At 41.4% G+C, this 12291-nt stretch overlaps 1 long non-coding RNA gene across 6 annotated transcripts in view; it reads left to right on the forward strand.

Moving 5' to 3' along the window:
• Window positions 1-12291, forward strand: part of LOC119618262 (uncharacterized) — a 230138-nt gene that overhangs the window by 168999 nt on the left and 48848 nt on the right. For all 6 annotated transcript variants that reach the window (XR_012093483.1, XR_012093485.1, XR_012093484.1 and 3 more), the window contains one exon: window positions 4496-4610. This is a non-coding gene — a long non-coding RNA (uncharacterized lncRNA). The remainder of the gene's footprint in view (window positions 1-4495; window positions 4611-12291) is intronic.

Consider the following 12291-nt stretch of genomic DNA (forward strand, 5'->3'; position numbering starts at 1 on the left):
GCCAATCCTTAAGGCAGTTCATACCCAAAGTAGGATAGTTGGTGATCTGATTTTAGGTGGCACCAGGAAACTCCAACACTACCCAAGTGAGGTTCTACAATTTAGTGCCATTCTTTGGTTAATGAATTGTCTGCAATTACAATGAAAATATCTTTGTGTATATAATCATTTAAGCAGTCATTTCCATCTAAGTGTGAATTAATTTGTTGTCTTATTCAGTGTAACAGCTAGCTGAGACTTGATTTTATTTTCCTTCGTGCATTTATTTTTACAATTGGTATGCATTTAATGAGCATCTGAGGACAAGATACTATGTGAGTTCAAGGAGGAGTAAGACATGCACTCTGCCGTAAATGAGCTTACAGGTTAAAAGGGAACTGAAATCACCATAAAGCAGCATACAGTAAGTGACATGAGAACAGCACAAATAGAAACAATCAATTGAGAGCAGGAACTGAGGTGTTTAGGGAACCAACATGTGGGATGAGTCTTTGTGAAGGGTGGTCATGATTTCAACTAGAACCCGTAGTGTTACAGAGGGCAGGCAGAGAAGGGAGAGTAAGGCATTGCCAGAGGGAAGGCAAGAAGTAAAGGCATGGGGTGAGAAACTGACATGTTTGTTTGGGGTATTCACATGGTTCCCTTTAACTTAAGTATAGGGTATGTGGAGGGGAGTAACAGGAGATAAAGATAAAAGGTGTTTTGAGGCCTATTTTTAGAAGACTGTCAGTGCCAGGATAAGGCGTATCGTGTCTTACCTGGTCAGCAGTGGGAGCCTTTGAAAGTATGTGAACAGTAAAGCACCATGACTCCAACTGTGTGCTAGGAATGATGGGTCAGAGTTTCCTGGAGAATGTTTATTTCAGGCTGAAATAATCAAGGCCTGAGTTTAAACAGTAGTGGTAAGAACTGCCAGGAGGGAATGGTTCAGGAGATAGCCTGATATTGTGATATAATACAAAAAGATATCCTTGGTCTTCAGCCCTGGCTCTAGTTCCTTACACAGAGCTCTTAAAACCTTTGGAATTCCCTGAATGATGAGATGAGAGGAATGTGTTTTTTATTCATAATCCCCTTTCAACCATGCCTGAGTGGATGCTAGTGAGATGGCTGGGGGTTGGGGGACCCTGGATAGCTCTGGTTGGGGGCTGGTTCCCAGGAAGACCCAGGCAGGATAGAAGAGTTGGAACTTTCAACCCCACTTTCACCCCTCAACCTCTGAAGAAAGAAGAAGAGATACAGATTGAGTCAATCAACTGTGGCCAATGAGTTAATCAGTCATGCCTATGTAATGAAACCTCCATAAAATCCCCAAACAATGGGATTTGAAGGGCTTCTTGGTCAGCAAACACATGGAGGTGTGAAGAGGGCACAGAAGCTCCGTGTTCTCACCCCCATCCCTGGCCCTATGCATCTTTTCCATTTGGTGCTTCCTGAGTTTTAGCTTTTATAATAAATAATCAATGGGAAGTAAACTGGTTTTCTGAGTTCTGTGAGCTCTTCTAGCAAACCATCAAAACTGAGGAAGGGGTTGTGGGAACCTCTGACTTTATGACTGGTTTATCAGAAGTATGGGTGACTGGGACTTGTGATTGGTGTCTGAAGTGGGACAGTCATGTGGGACTGAGGCCGTAATCTAGGGTCTGAACTAACTCTGGGTACCTAGTGTCAGAATGGAATTTAATAATTGGACACCCAGTTGGTGTCTGGAAAGCTGGAGAACTGGTTGTGGGCGTGGAAAAAAACTTACGTATTTTGGTGTCAGGGTGTTGTGAGTAGAAACAAGTAATGACAACAGATGGGCTCTTTTTTTTGTTTTGTTTTTAATTTTGCATCTCTTTGTTTTTTTCCTTCTACATTTTTTCTCTTTAAGCTTTATTTTTGATATACAATAATTGTAAATATTTATGGGGTACAGTGTGATTTTTTTTACGTGTATACAATGTGCAATGATCAAATCAGCACAATTGGGATATCCACCACTTCAAATATTTACTGTTTCTTTTGGTGAGAACATTCCAAATCTTCTTTTCTAGCTGTTTAAAAATATACAGTAAATTATTGTTAACTATAACCACCCTATTATACTACTGAACACTAGATTATATTCCTTCTATAATGTCTAAGTGTGTTTTCATTCCCATTCCCCCTCCTCACTACCCTCTGAGCCTCTGATAACCATCATTCTATTTGCTATCTCCATGTGATTCATTTATTTAGACTCCATATATAAGTGAGAACATGTGACATTTGTCTTTCTGTGCTTGGCTTATTTTACTTAACACAGTGTCCTCCAGTTCCATCCATGTTGCTGCAAATGGCAGGATTTTGTTATTTTTTTACAGCTAAATAGTATTCCATTGTGTATATATACGAGATTTTCTTTATCTATTCATCCTTTGATGGACACTTCAGTTGATTCCATATCTTGGCTATTGTGAAGAGTGCTGTGGTAAACATGGGAGTGCAGATATTTCTTCAAAATATCTGACTTCCTTTCCTTTGGCTTTATACACAGTAGTGGATTGCTGGATCTTATAGTAGTTATATTCTTATTTTTTTGAGGGAATGCTATACTGTTTTCTGTAATGACTGTATTAATTTACATTTCCACCAACAGTATATAAAAATTCTCCTTTCCCCATGTCCTCACCATCATTGGTTTATTTTTTTGTCTTTTTGATAATAGTCATTTTAACTGGAGTGAGATGATAGCAGATGGGCTCTTGTTTAAGAGTAGTTGTGGTATATAAGGGAGAGGGAGATGTTAAAGATGGCCAAGTGTCAAGTCTGGGTAAGTTGAAGGTGTGGAAGATTAAGAGGAAGCCCAGGAGAAAGAACTGCTGAGGGTGGGAATAGGAGGTATGCCAATTTAGACATGTTGACTGGAGGTAGCCGCTGGCCTGCAGGCACAGCAGGGCCTCATGTGGGGAGAGCGTTCAGTGAGCATGAGAGGGTGCTGATGGGAGAATCAAGGAGAGACCCATGGTCACAGGGAGGCAAAAGGACTCCAAATCTGTCTCATTCAAAAACATTTTCCTGTGTGCGGCCACTATTCTAAATCCTGAGATTCATATGAACAAGGATGAGTCGCTCTTCTCATGGAGCTTTCCTTCTTATACAGCAATTGATAGGACCCAAGTCCTATGCAGAGCCCTAAAGTGTAGCTTTCCTTTTTGTCATTCTCAGTGTGGAAACATTCAGCATCCACTCCATCACAACCTGAAGGAAGGGCTTCCAGCTCCTCAAGCAATCCTGGCCCCTTCCCTGTCAATCCCCTGACACCTGGCCACCTATACACCACCACCCACCCCCGCTCAGGAGTTTCTACTATTCTGACTTCTATCATCATAGATTTGTTCTGTCTGGTCTTCAACTTTCATATGAATGTAATCACACATTTTGGGGAACTTCATTTGTTCAATATTGTGTGGTTGAGTAGAGTTGTAGCTTCTTTTTTATATTCCTTTTTTTGGGATTATTATTCCACTGAAAATACCCCACCTTCTATTTGTTGATTCTACTACTTGATGAAGATTTGGGTTGTTTTCAGTTTTGGACTATTATGAATAAATCTGTTACGAACATTTGCATCTGTGATATTTAAAAGACAAATGCATTCATATCTCTTTGGTGTTTACCAGGGAGAGAATTCCTGGGATTTTTTTTTTCAACTATTTCCCAAGTACCTACTTTGTACCAGGTCCTCTGCTGGGTACTTGGTATTGAATATGAATAAAACAAATATGGTCTCTGTTCTCATTGATTTTACAAACCAGGTGGGGAATCTGACATAAAAAAACAGTTACATCAACTGATAGCAGGAGTGAGTACTCAGAAAAAAAGGGGGATGTAAGATACACTTTTAACTTTCCCAGTACTTAAAGCACAGCATGCAACTGCCAGGGAGAACCACACTCAGCTTGAGCAACAGCACACTCCCTGGAGATGTGTGATTAATACCCAACTGTTCTGGTAGCCCTTAGGGCACAGGAGACCGGGGATAGGGTGAGTTTTGTGTGGAGATTGGGAGGAGGGAAGTGAGGAGATCAGCTTGAACTGCGAAAGGGCCTGGTAGGCCCAATCCTCAGGTGTATTCCTTGGTCTGGCATGGATTTCTGCCCTTGATCTCTGGCTCTGGAGGTGACTGGGATAATTGAGGCCTTATGCCCCACTCCCTGAAGACTGGTTTTGGCACATATGCAACCTGCATTTTAATATTATGCCTTATGACTGGAAGCATTTGGAAGGAGTCCTTGCCCCTGGTTTTAAAAGGTGGCATTATTTTATGAACATTTAGACATTGATTAATAAAATTCCGAACCCATTAACTAATGGGGAAATGCCAAACTTTTTTGCGTATCCAAGAAAGTAAATGTAATAAAAACTATCCCAAAAGGTAAGTTAAATTATAGTCTTTGCTTTTTCTCTCCTGATAGTCCCACCAGATGTTTTTCAAATGCAGGACACAGGCCCTTTTTTCTGTTTTCTCCAGGGAAAGAAGACAGAAAGCTTGGCTCAGCTGTACTAACTTTCAGAAGGAGAAAAAAGCACCATGTTAGGACAAGTCCTGTTGGGAATCACCGTGCTGCTGGTTCATGAATCTGAAGGCAAGGGAACTAGACCTTCGTCAATTTCCAACCCCTTTTTCCTACTGACCCCCACCCACTCTTCCCAGATCACCACTGGGAATTTACCTCTGATTTTGATTGCTGGGAACAGAGCTTGTGAAGACCCTGTAAGCCCTGGGAGGTTGAAAGGTGGCCATTTGGTTTCTTCTCTGTGGAGAAGGGCAGGGGCTCCCTGCCCAGGCAAGGCCTCCATTTGAGGACTCCCCTCTCAGGAGCTGAGCCCATGGCTGGATGGCTATGTGGTCACTGAAGACTGGAATCAGCACCTCTCCCCAAACAGCCTGCTTAGGGTTCTGAGTTCTTCTTGTACATGAAGATCTTGCTTTCTCCACCCTGGCTCAACTCCAATCCAAGTTTTCTGAGTCTGAAAGGAAATAAAACAGCTATAAAGTTGAGGGACAGGATATGTCCAATCCTCATGGCCCTGCGGTCACATCCTCTGCTTTTGCCGTGATGAGCCATGGAAATGTTTATAACCTGGCTGCAGTTCTTGGGCTTTAGCTCCAAGAGCGGAGCTTCCTCTCCCTCCCAGGGCTTCCCCACCTCCCTGCCTTCCCTGACTGATCTGAAAAGCCAACTTGTCATCCAAAATGAAATGCAGAAGTCAGGGATTCTCTTAAATTTCTCCCTAAGAGGAGCATTCCCAAGTTCCCAAGAAGCTGTCTCTCACATATTGCGCTGGAGCTGGGTGTCAGCACAGCACAGTTCAAAAGAAACGGGATGGTGGGCCTAGGAGTGCCGCTCCTCTCCTTCCACAGACCCCACTTCTCTCCAGGATGATGGCATTGTCGCCAGCACAACGTGGAAGCTAGGGGGCTGCGGGGGATCACCCTATCCCAGGGAAAAGTCAAGCAGGATCCCTCATGGTTTTTGGTGTGGGAACGGTCTCTACATGAGAGGAGCTGATGGAGCACAAAGTTTCCATTTTTGTTCCTCCATATTTGTCTTCCCTTTGGGCAGTGCTACCTATTCCTGCTGTCCTGAGAATCACTTGGGATGCTTAAACAATGATAACACGGCCGGGCGCGATGGCTCTTGCCTGTAATCGCAGCACTTTGGGAGGCTGAGGTGGGCGGATCACGAGGTCAGGAGATCAAGATCATCCTGGCTAACACGGTGAAACCCCGTCTCTACTAAAAATACAAAAAATTACCCCGGCGTGGTGGCGGGCGCCTGTAGTCCCAGCTCCTCGGGAGAATGGCGTGAACCCGGGAGGCGGAGCTTGCAGTGAGCCGAGATCAGGCCACTGCGCTCCAGCCTGGGCGACAGAGCGAGACTCCATCTTAAAAAGAAACAAAACAATGATAAAAACACATCAAGCACAAAAGCAGGCGAGGAACCTGGAGATGGCTGGCCAGATGATCTGGCTTAATTCAATTGGCTGGCCTATTTGTGCTGCTGTCATGTTTTAGGGCATAATTACATGTTATGTTAGCTATAGCCACAAAAATATACCATTTAGGAGAAAAAGTGTTCCGTGGAATCAAAAGATGGCAGGCAAACAAGGGATGGAAATGATATTCATGGATGGACTTTTCTTGGTCTTGAACTACAAGTGGTTTTGCAACCCATTCTTAATTCTTGGTTCTGAATGACTCCCCTCTTAACCTCCCGCCTGTGAGGATTTACTGGTGCCCTGATCCCATAACTTAATTTTTGTCCTCTCTTTTTCTTTTGGATTATGAATGTCTGCTGGAGTTAAGCTGCAATAACATAATTTGTCATTGTCTAACATACAGTGTTATGTTTGAGCCTTTTGACTGAGCAGCATAAATCAGTGTCCTGTTTTATTAATGCTATAAATTCATAGGAGTAGATTTATTTAAAGTGAGAGATAAGCTGCATAGCAAGGGAAAACTGAAAATGCCACTTGTAGAAAGAATTTGCTTAATTTTCTGCCACTCTCCCATTAGGCCAGTCATCCCCTTTATAGGAATCTACCTACAGGCAATTTTCAAAGTCCTAAGCAAGAAACTCTATTATATTTTTCACTGTATTATAGACCTTACTTTTCATTTCTGTAGTTCTTAGGGACAGTGGATAAAATGGCCTTTCTTCACTCAGTATGTGGAGTGCCACAATCTCCTCTTCTTGAAAGCCTCCACTTCCTACTCAGCCCTTCCTTCAACTCTACTGCCAAAGTTATTTCACACCTGTGTTTGCTCAGTGCATTCAACCTGATCCCTATGCCTCAGAGGCTCTTCCAGTGGCACTGCAAAAGAAGGCTCAGGGTCTCATCTTTTGCTCCAAAGTCTAACCCTTTTCTTACTAATGCTGCACAATGTCCTCTGCTCCTAGTCACATTTTCCCCCAAAGCCACACCCTAGTGTCTTGGTGTTCTAGTCATTCTTTCCTCATTCCCACAATATACAGAAATTCCCTGTTTTTAATGAGGCCCTTCCCAACTGCTTTGTAAGAGAATGGGTCTTGCTTCTGGAAGGTAAGCAACATGGCCCCTTTGCCACTCCATTGCCCCTTGTGTAATAAAAATGACAATAATTGTCTCAATGGCTAACACTTATGTAGCACCAATTATGTGCCAGTCACAGTCCTAAGAATTTTATATGTCTACTGATTTAATCCTGGCAAAAGCCCTTTTAAGTGATGTGATGGTTAATTTTTTGTGTTCAATTAACTTGGCCACAGTGCCCAGATATGTGGTTGAACATTTTACTGAATGTTCCTGTGAGGGTGTTTTGGTTGAGATTAACATTCATCTGGGTAGACTGAACAAAGCAGATTGCCCTTCATAATGCAGGTGGACCTCATCCAATCAGTTGAAACCCTGAATAGAACACAAGACTGATTTCCCTCAGGCAAAAGGAAATTCTGCCAGGAGATGGCCTTTGGATTTGAACCAAAGCATCAGCTCTTCCCTGGTCTCCAGTCTTCCAGTCCACCCTGCAGATTTTGGACTTGCCAATTTTGGCTCCATAATCACATGAACCAATTCCTTAAATCCCTTTACACACCCCCTCCCCCCCCCCCCCCACCCACACACACACCTTATTCTTTCTGATTCTCTGGAGAACCCTGACTAATACAGTTGGGTATTTTTATGATTATCCCACTTTACAGATGTGATAACTGGGCACAGAGATGTTAGGTAACTTGTCCAAGGTCATTATCAGTACTAGTAAGTAGTGCAGTTGGGATTCTGTGTGACTCCTGAGTCTGTGTTCTTAACCACAAGATTAAACACATACTTATGTTCAGACTTATTTGTTCATTGGTCTGCCTCACATATCATTTTTGCTGGGTTATTTTATGTTTTAAGTTGTCAGTTTTGAGAAGACAGAATCTGCCCATCTGGCCAATGTACCATGGAGAGGCCTAGCCTAGACTTTTGAAAGGAAGTTTAGAAAAGTGTCTGATGAGATTGACTCCTGTGTATTCTTCTAAGATTTTTATAATTTTATCTGTTATATGTAAGCCCATGGTTCAGTTAGAGTTAATTTTTGTGTATGGTGTGAGGAAGGGGTGTAACCTCATTCTTTTGCATATGGCTATCTACTTATCCCAACATTATCTATTGTAGTGTAGGGTGCTACTGCCCAACCTCCTGTCTCTCTCTCCTGCACTGTGGTTGGAACTCTATCCGTCTAAATGGTTCTCCCAGGTGTCTCCCTTGATGAAATCCTCTCATGTGAATCCCATCTTGGCATCTGCTTTCTCCGGGGAGCTGGATTAACAAGTGAGTTTATCAGTTGAAATTAGATTTCATTGTATTCAGCATTCCTATAATAGTTACATTCAGTACATCCTTTAATACATCGAAAGTGATAAATTGCAACATTTGTTTATTGGGTCCCTCAATTCTTCTGTGCATTTAGCTTGATTGTTTTTCATTCTATGTGAGGAATTTGGGCAATGCACAAATTTTTTATCTTAAAAAAATTCTTTTTTAAGATAAAGAAGAAAAATATAATTGGATGACACATAAATAGTGCTTACTGTAAAGGTAGTTAATATTCCAGATTATCAACTCCTCAACATCTTCATTTCAATCTGATTATTGTCTCGAGACAAATGAGTAAAAGCCCATAATTTTACCACTGGACAAAATTTTAGTCAGAATTTTAGGATTACATCTTGGAATTCCAAAAGACATATTTTGGGACAAAAGATGTTCAAAATTTTAGAAGAGTTGGATCTTGAAAGATATACACATATGTGCTTGCTCTCTGTACATTGTACAGCACAGTGCAAACATGGGTCAAAACCATATTCTTCTATTCCTAGGGAATCAATCTTCTATTCCTAAGGAAACAGCACTGCTCCAGGAAATGGAGCCATGCCTTGGCATCTGAGGAGACCCAAGCTGAGGGAGGGTCCTCCAGGTCCAAAGACAGCATCTCCCTCTCAGCCCTGTGGTACAGTCTTATCTCTGGGGTGGAAGTGTAGAAGCTGGTTTCCTAAGTTAAAGTTCATGCTTGCTTCCTTTCATATATTAGCTTAATGGAATTGTGTTTCACATAAGTACTTGATGCAGGCATTTTGTTTCTAAAAATCCGTGAAAGTTTTGTGACTTCAACAGCTTTGTTGGAAGTTTTCGTCTTGGAGCAGTTTACATTTTCCACTAGGCTGATGTGGTGATTTTCGCAGACATTTTATTGTATTTTTTGAGGTACATTCTCAGGACCAGCAGGGCAGAAGTGGGCACCCAGTAGCAGCAGACCTCTGTCTCCCTTTCTTTCTCTCCTCACAGACACACACGCACCACACACACACACACACGCACACACACACACGTCTCCTATAAGCAGCTCGCCGCAGCACTATTTTCAGCTTTTTGGGCTATCAGGCACCAGAGTGTTTAAAGTTTTAATAGGCTTAAAGGTGACTCTAGAGTCCACCAACATCTGCATTCATCTGTACTTTATGGCTGCCTCTTATTTAGTTGGTTTAGTAAATTGTACCTAAGAGTATTCTTTGAGACTTGGCAGCCTGGTGTACAGTTTCACGATTCAGCTGTGTTTTTGCCAACTATTTGGCTTTTTTTTCCTCTCTCTTGGATGACATTCTCAAATACTTAATTTGGAGCTTTGGTCTGGAACACACTTTATCAGACACCTCTTGTGTGCCAAAAGACCCCTTATATTCTGTTAAGACTAACTTTCCACATGCTAACACATTTATTTCTAAATTGCTTTTAAAGTCACCGTATTTCCAAATAGCAGAAGGTAGAGTGTGGTGAGTTTGGACTATGTCGTTCTTGTGGGCTCCCTGTACTGCACCCTCCACCCTTCTTCTCTGGATTTTAGTGAAGGGAAAATTCCTCTGTAAGTAGCGAGGTGAGGGTGATGGTGCCTAACCAAACCGTAACATGAATGTCTGTTGCAGAAATAAAAAGGCTCACTTTCTTACGAGTTAGGTGAGGAAATGTTTTGGCCTTATTTCATTTGCTCAGCCTAACCATGCCCTAAAGATTAAATCAAGGCTATTATGGGTATAATTTATTTCTCTTCCAAGTCTGTCATCATGTGTGTAGATTTGGGTTATTATGTTTTCCCACTTTCAGGGGTAAGGTCCATATCTGGCAAACACAGATTTAAGACCTTCTATGAAAAGTCCCTGAGGCAGTTTGCTTACAGTTTCACAGAATATGATTTTCTAGCTGAATCTGTGACTAATTGACTACTCCCTTTTCTTTTCAATAAGCATTATGGAGAAGTCAACTTTCCAGAATCGAGCACTCCTTTGTGTTGTTGCCTACAAACAAGAGAACGTGTAATTCATCTGCATCATGATGAATAGACTATAATCATGTAATCTGTTAGGAAAATGTGATCTTAAGACAAAAAAATTGTAATACAATTAAATCCTCTACTCACACCATAAATCTTCTCTTAAGGTCTGAGGAGCAATTGGAGGTTAAAATAAATCTTTTAACATTCTTTCTTATGAGAAGAATAATTAATTTAGCCACTTTAGCTCTTTGTGGTGGCGGAATGGGAATTTAGATTTTAAGCTTGAAATGCACACTTTCCTCCACATTTTCTTTGGGGTCATGTCTTCTTCCTCCCATCACACTTGTGGGCTGACTGAGAAGTATCTGAGGCCACACGTACAATCCACTCTGAAACCCACCCCTGTATGATGTTGCTGCCTTGGTGCCTGGCTACTGTCTCTTGGGTTTGTCTCCTGGTGCAGAGATGCTTGATGTAAATACAGTATGTGCACACTGGTGGCCAGGCATGGACAACATGTGTCTAGGATACTTGATTCTTTTTGAATCTGATTTCTCTTCCACATCAATCCTGAATGCCAGGAGTAGAGAAATTGTTATAACAGTATGACAAAGGACATTCAAAGATACCTGAAGAAGGAATAAATAGAATAGGTACATTTTCCTTTTACTCAGGGACTCCAAATCCCTAAGCCCATGCAGAGGCTTCTGTGTATCAAATGTGTATCATTTGTAGGACACGAGGTGCCAAAGTCAGCCTCCCTACCTGGTGTAGCCCCTCCCCTCACATCCACAAGCCTTCTAGGGCAAGGGCGTGCAATTGGGAGGCTGACCCCAATGGTATTTTTTGTGGCTATAGCTAATGCAAATGTAATTATTTTGCTAAAAATACTCACAGACCTCTTTTTCTGCTAGAAAGTAAGGAAGTACTCAAAAGTTAGTGAAGACCTATGGAAAGGACATAGAAATCAGCTTAAAGACGCTCCTACTGGCCAATGTGGGTCAATTTAAACATAGTAATAAATTATCATAATGGATCATAACACATTACATAAAATATAAATCTATGGGCAGCCGGGCGTGGTGGCTAACGCCTGTAATCCCAGCACTTTGGGAGGCCAAAGCAGGCAGATCATGAGGTCAGGAGATCGAGACCATCCTGGCTAACACGGTGAAACCCCGTCTCTACTAAAAATACAAAAAAAATTATCCAGGCATGGTGGTGGACGCCTGTCCCAGCTGCTGGGGAGGCTGAGGCAGGAGAATGGTGTGAACCTGGGAGGCGGAGATTGCAGTGAGCCGAGATTGCGCCACTGCACTCCAGCCTGGGAGAGAGAGACTCCGTCTCAAAATACCAAACCAAAACAAAACAAAACAAAGAAACTATATATATAATATAAAAAAATCTATGGATTCTTATCAGCAAAAGTAAAAAATAAATGGAATAGATTTTAGAGATCTACTAGATCTATAGTTATAAAGCCTATAGTTAACAATGTTGTAGTGTATACTTAAAAATTTGCTAAGGGAGTAGATCTTATGGTAAGTGCTCTTACCACAAAAGAAAACAATCTTAAACAAAATAAAGGGGCAGAAGGAACTTTTGGAGGTGGTGGGTATGTTTATGGCCTTGATTGTGGTGATGGTCACATCAGTATATACTTAAACTCCTAACTCATTAAGTTGTGTACATTAAATATGTACAGCTTGTTGTATGCCAATCATACCTCAAAACATGGTCTTAGAAAAACAAAAACAATATAAATGATACCTGGTTTACCTTATAAATTACAATTGTTAGGACAGAAAAAAGGAAAACCACAATAAGCATATAAATCACCAAAATACAAATATACATAAATGAAATTAAAATGCTAATAATAATTATAGAATCAGTAATAATGCAAATAGTAAAATGGAATAACATGCTGTAACCATAGAAGGAATGATGGACTTAGAAAATCAACAATG

This window comes from Chlorocebus sabaeus, chromosome 7 (assembly GCF_047675955.1).
Source record: "Chlorocebus sabaeus isolate Y175 chromosome 7, mChlSab1.0.hap1, whole genome shotgun sequence".
NCBI lineage: Eukaryota > Metazoa > Chordata > Mammalia > Primates > Cercopithecidae > Chlorocebus > Chlorocebus sabaeus.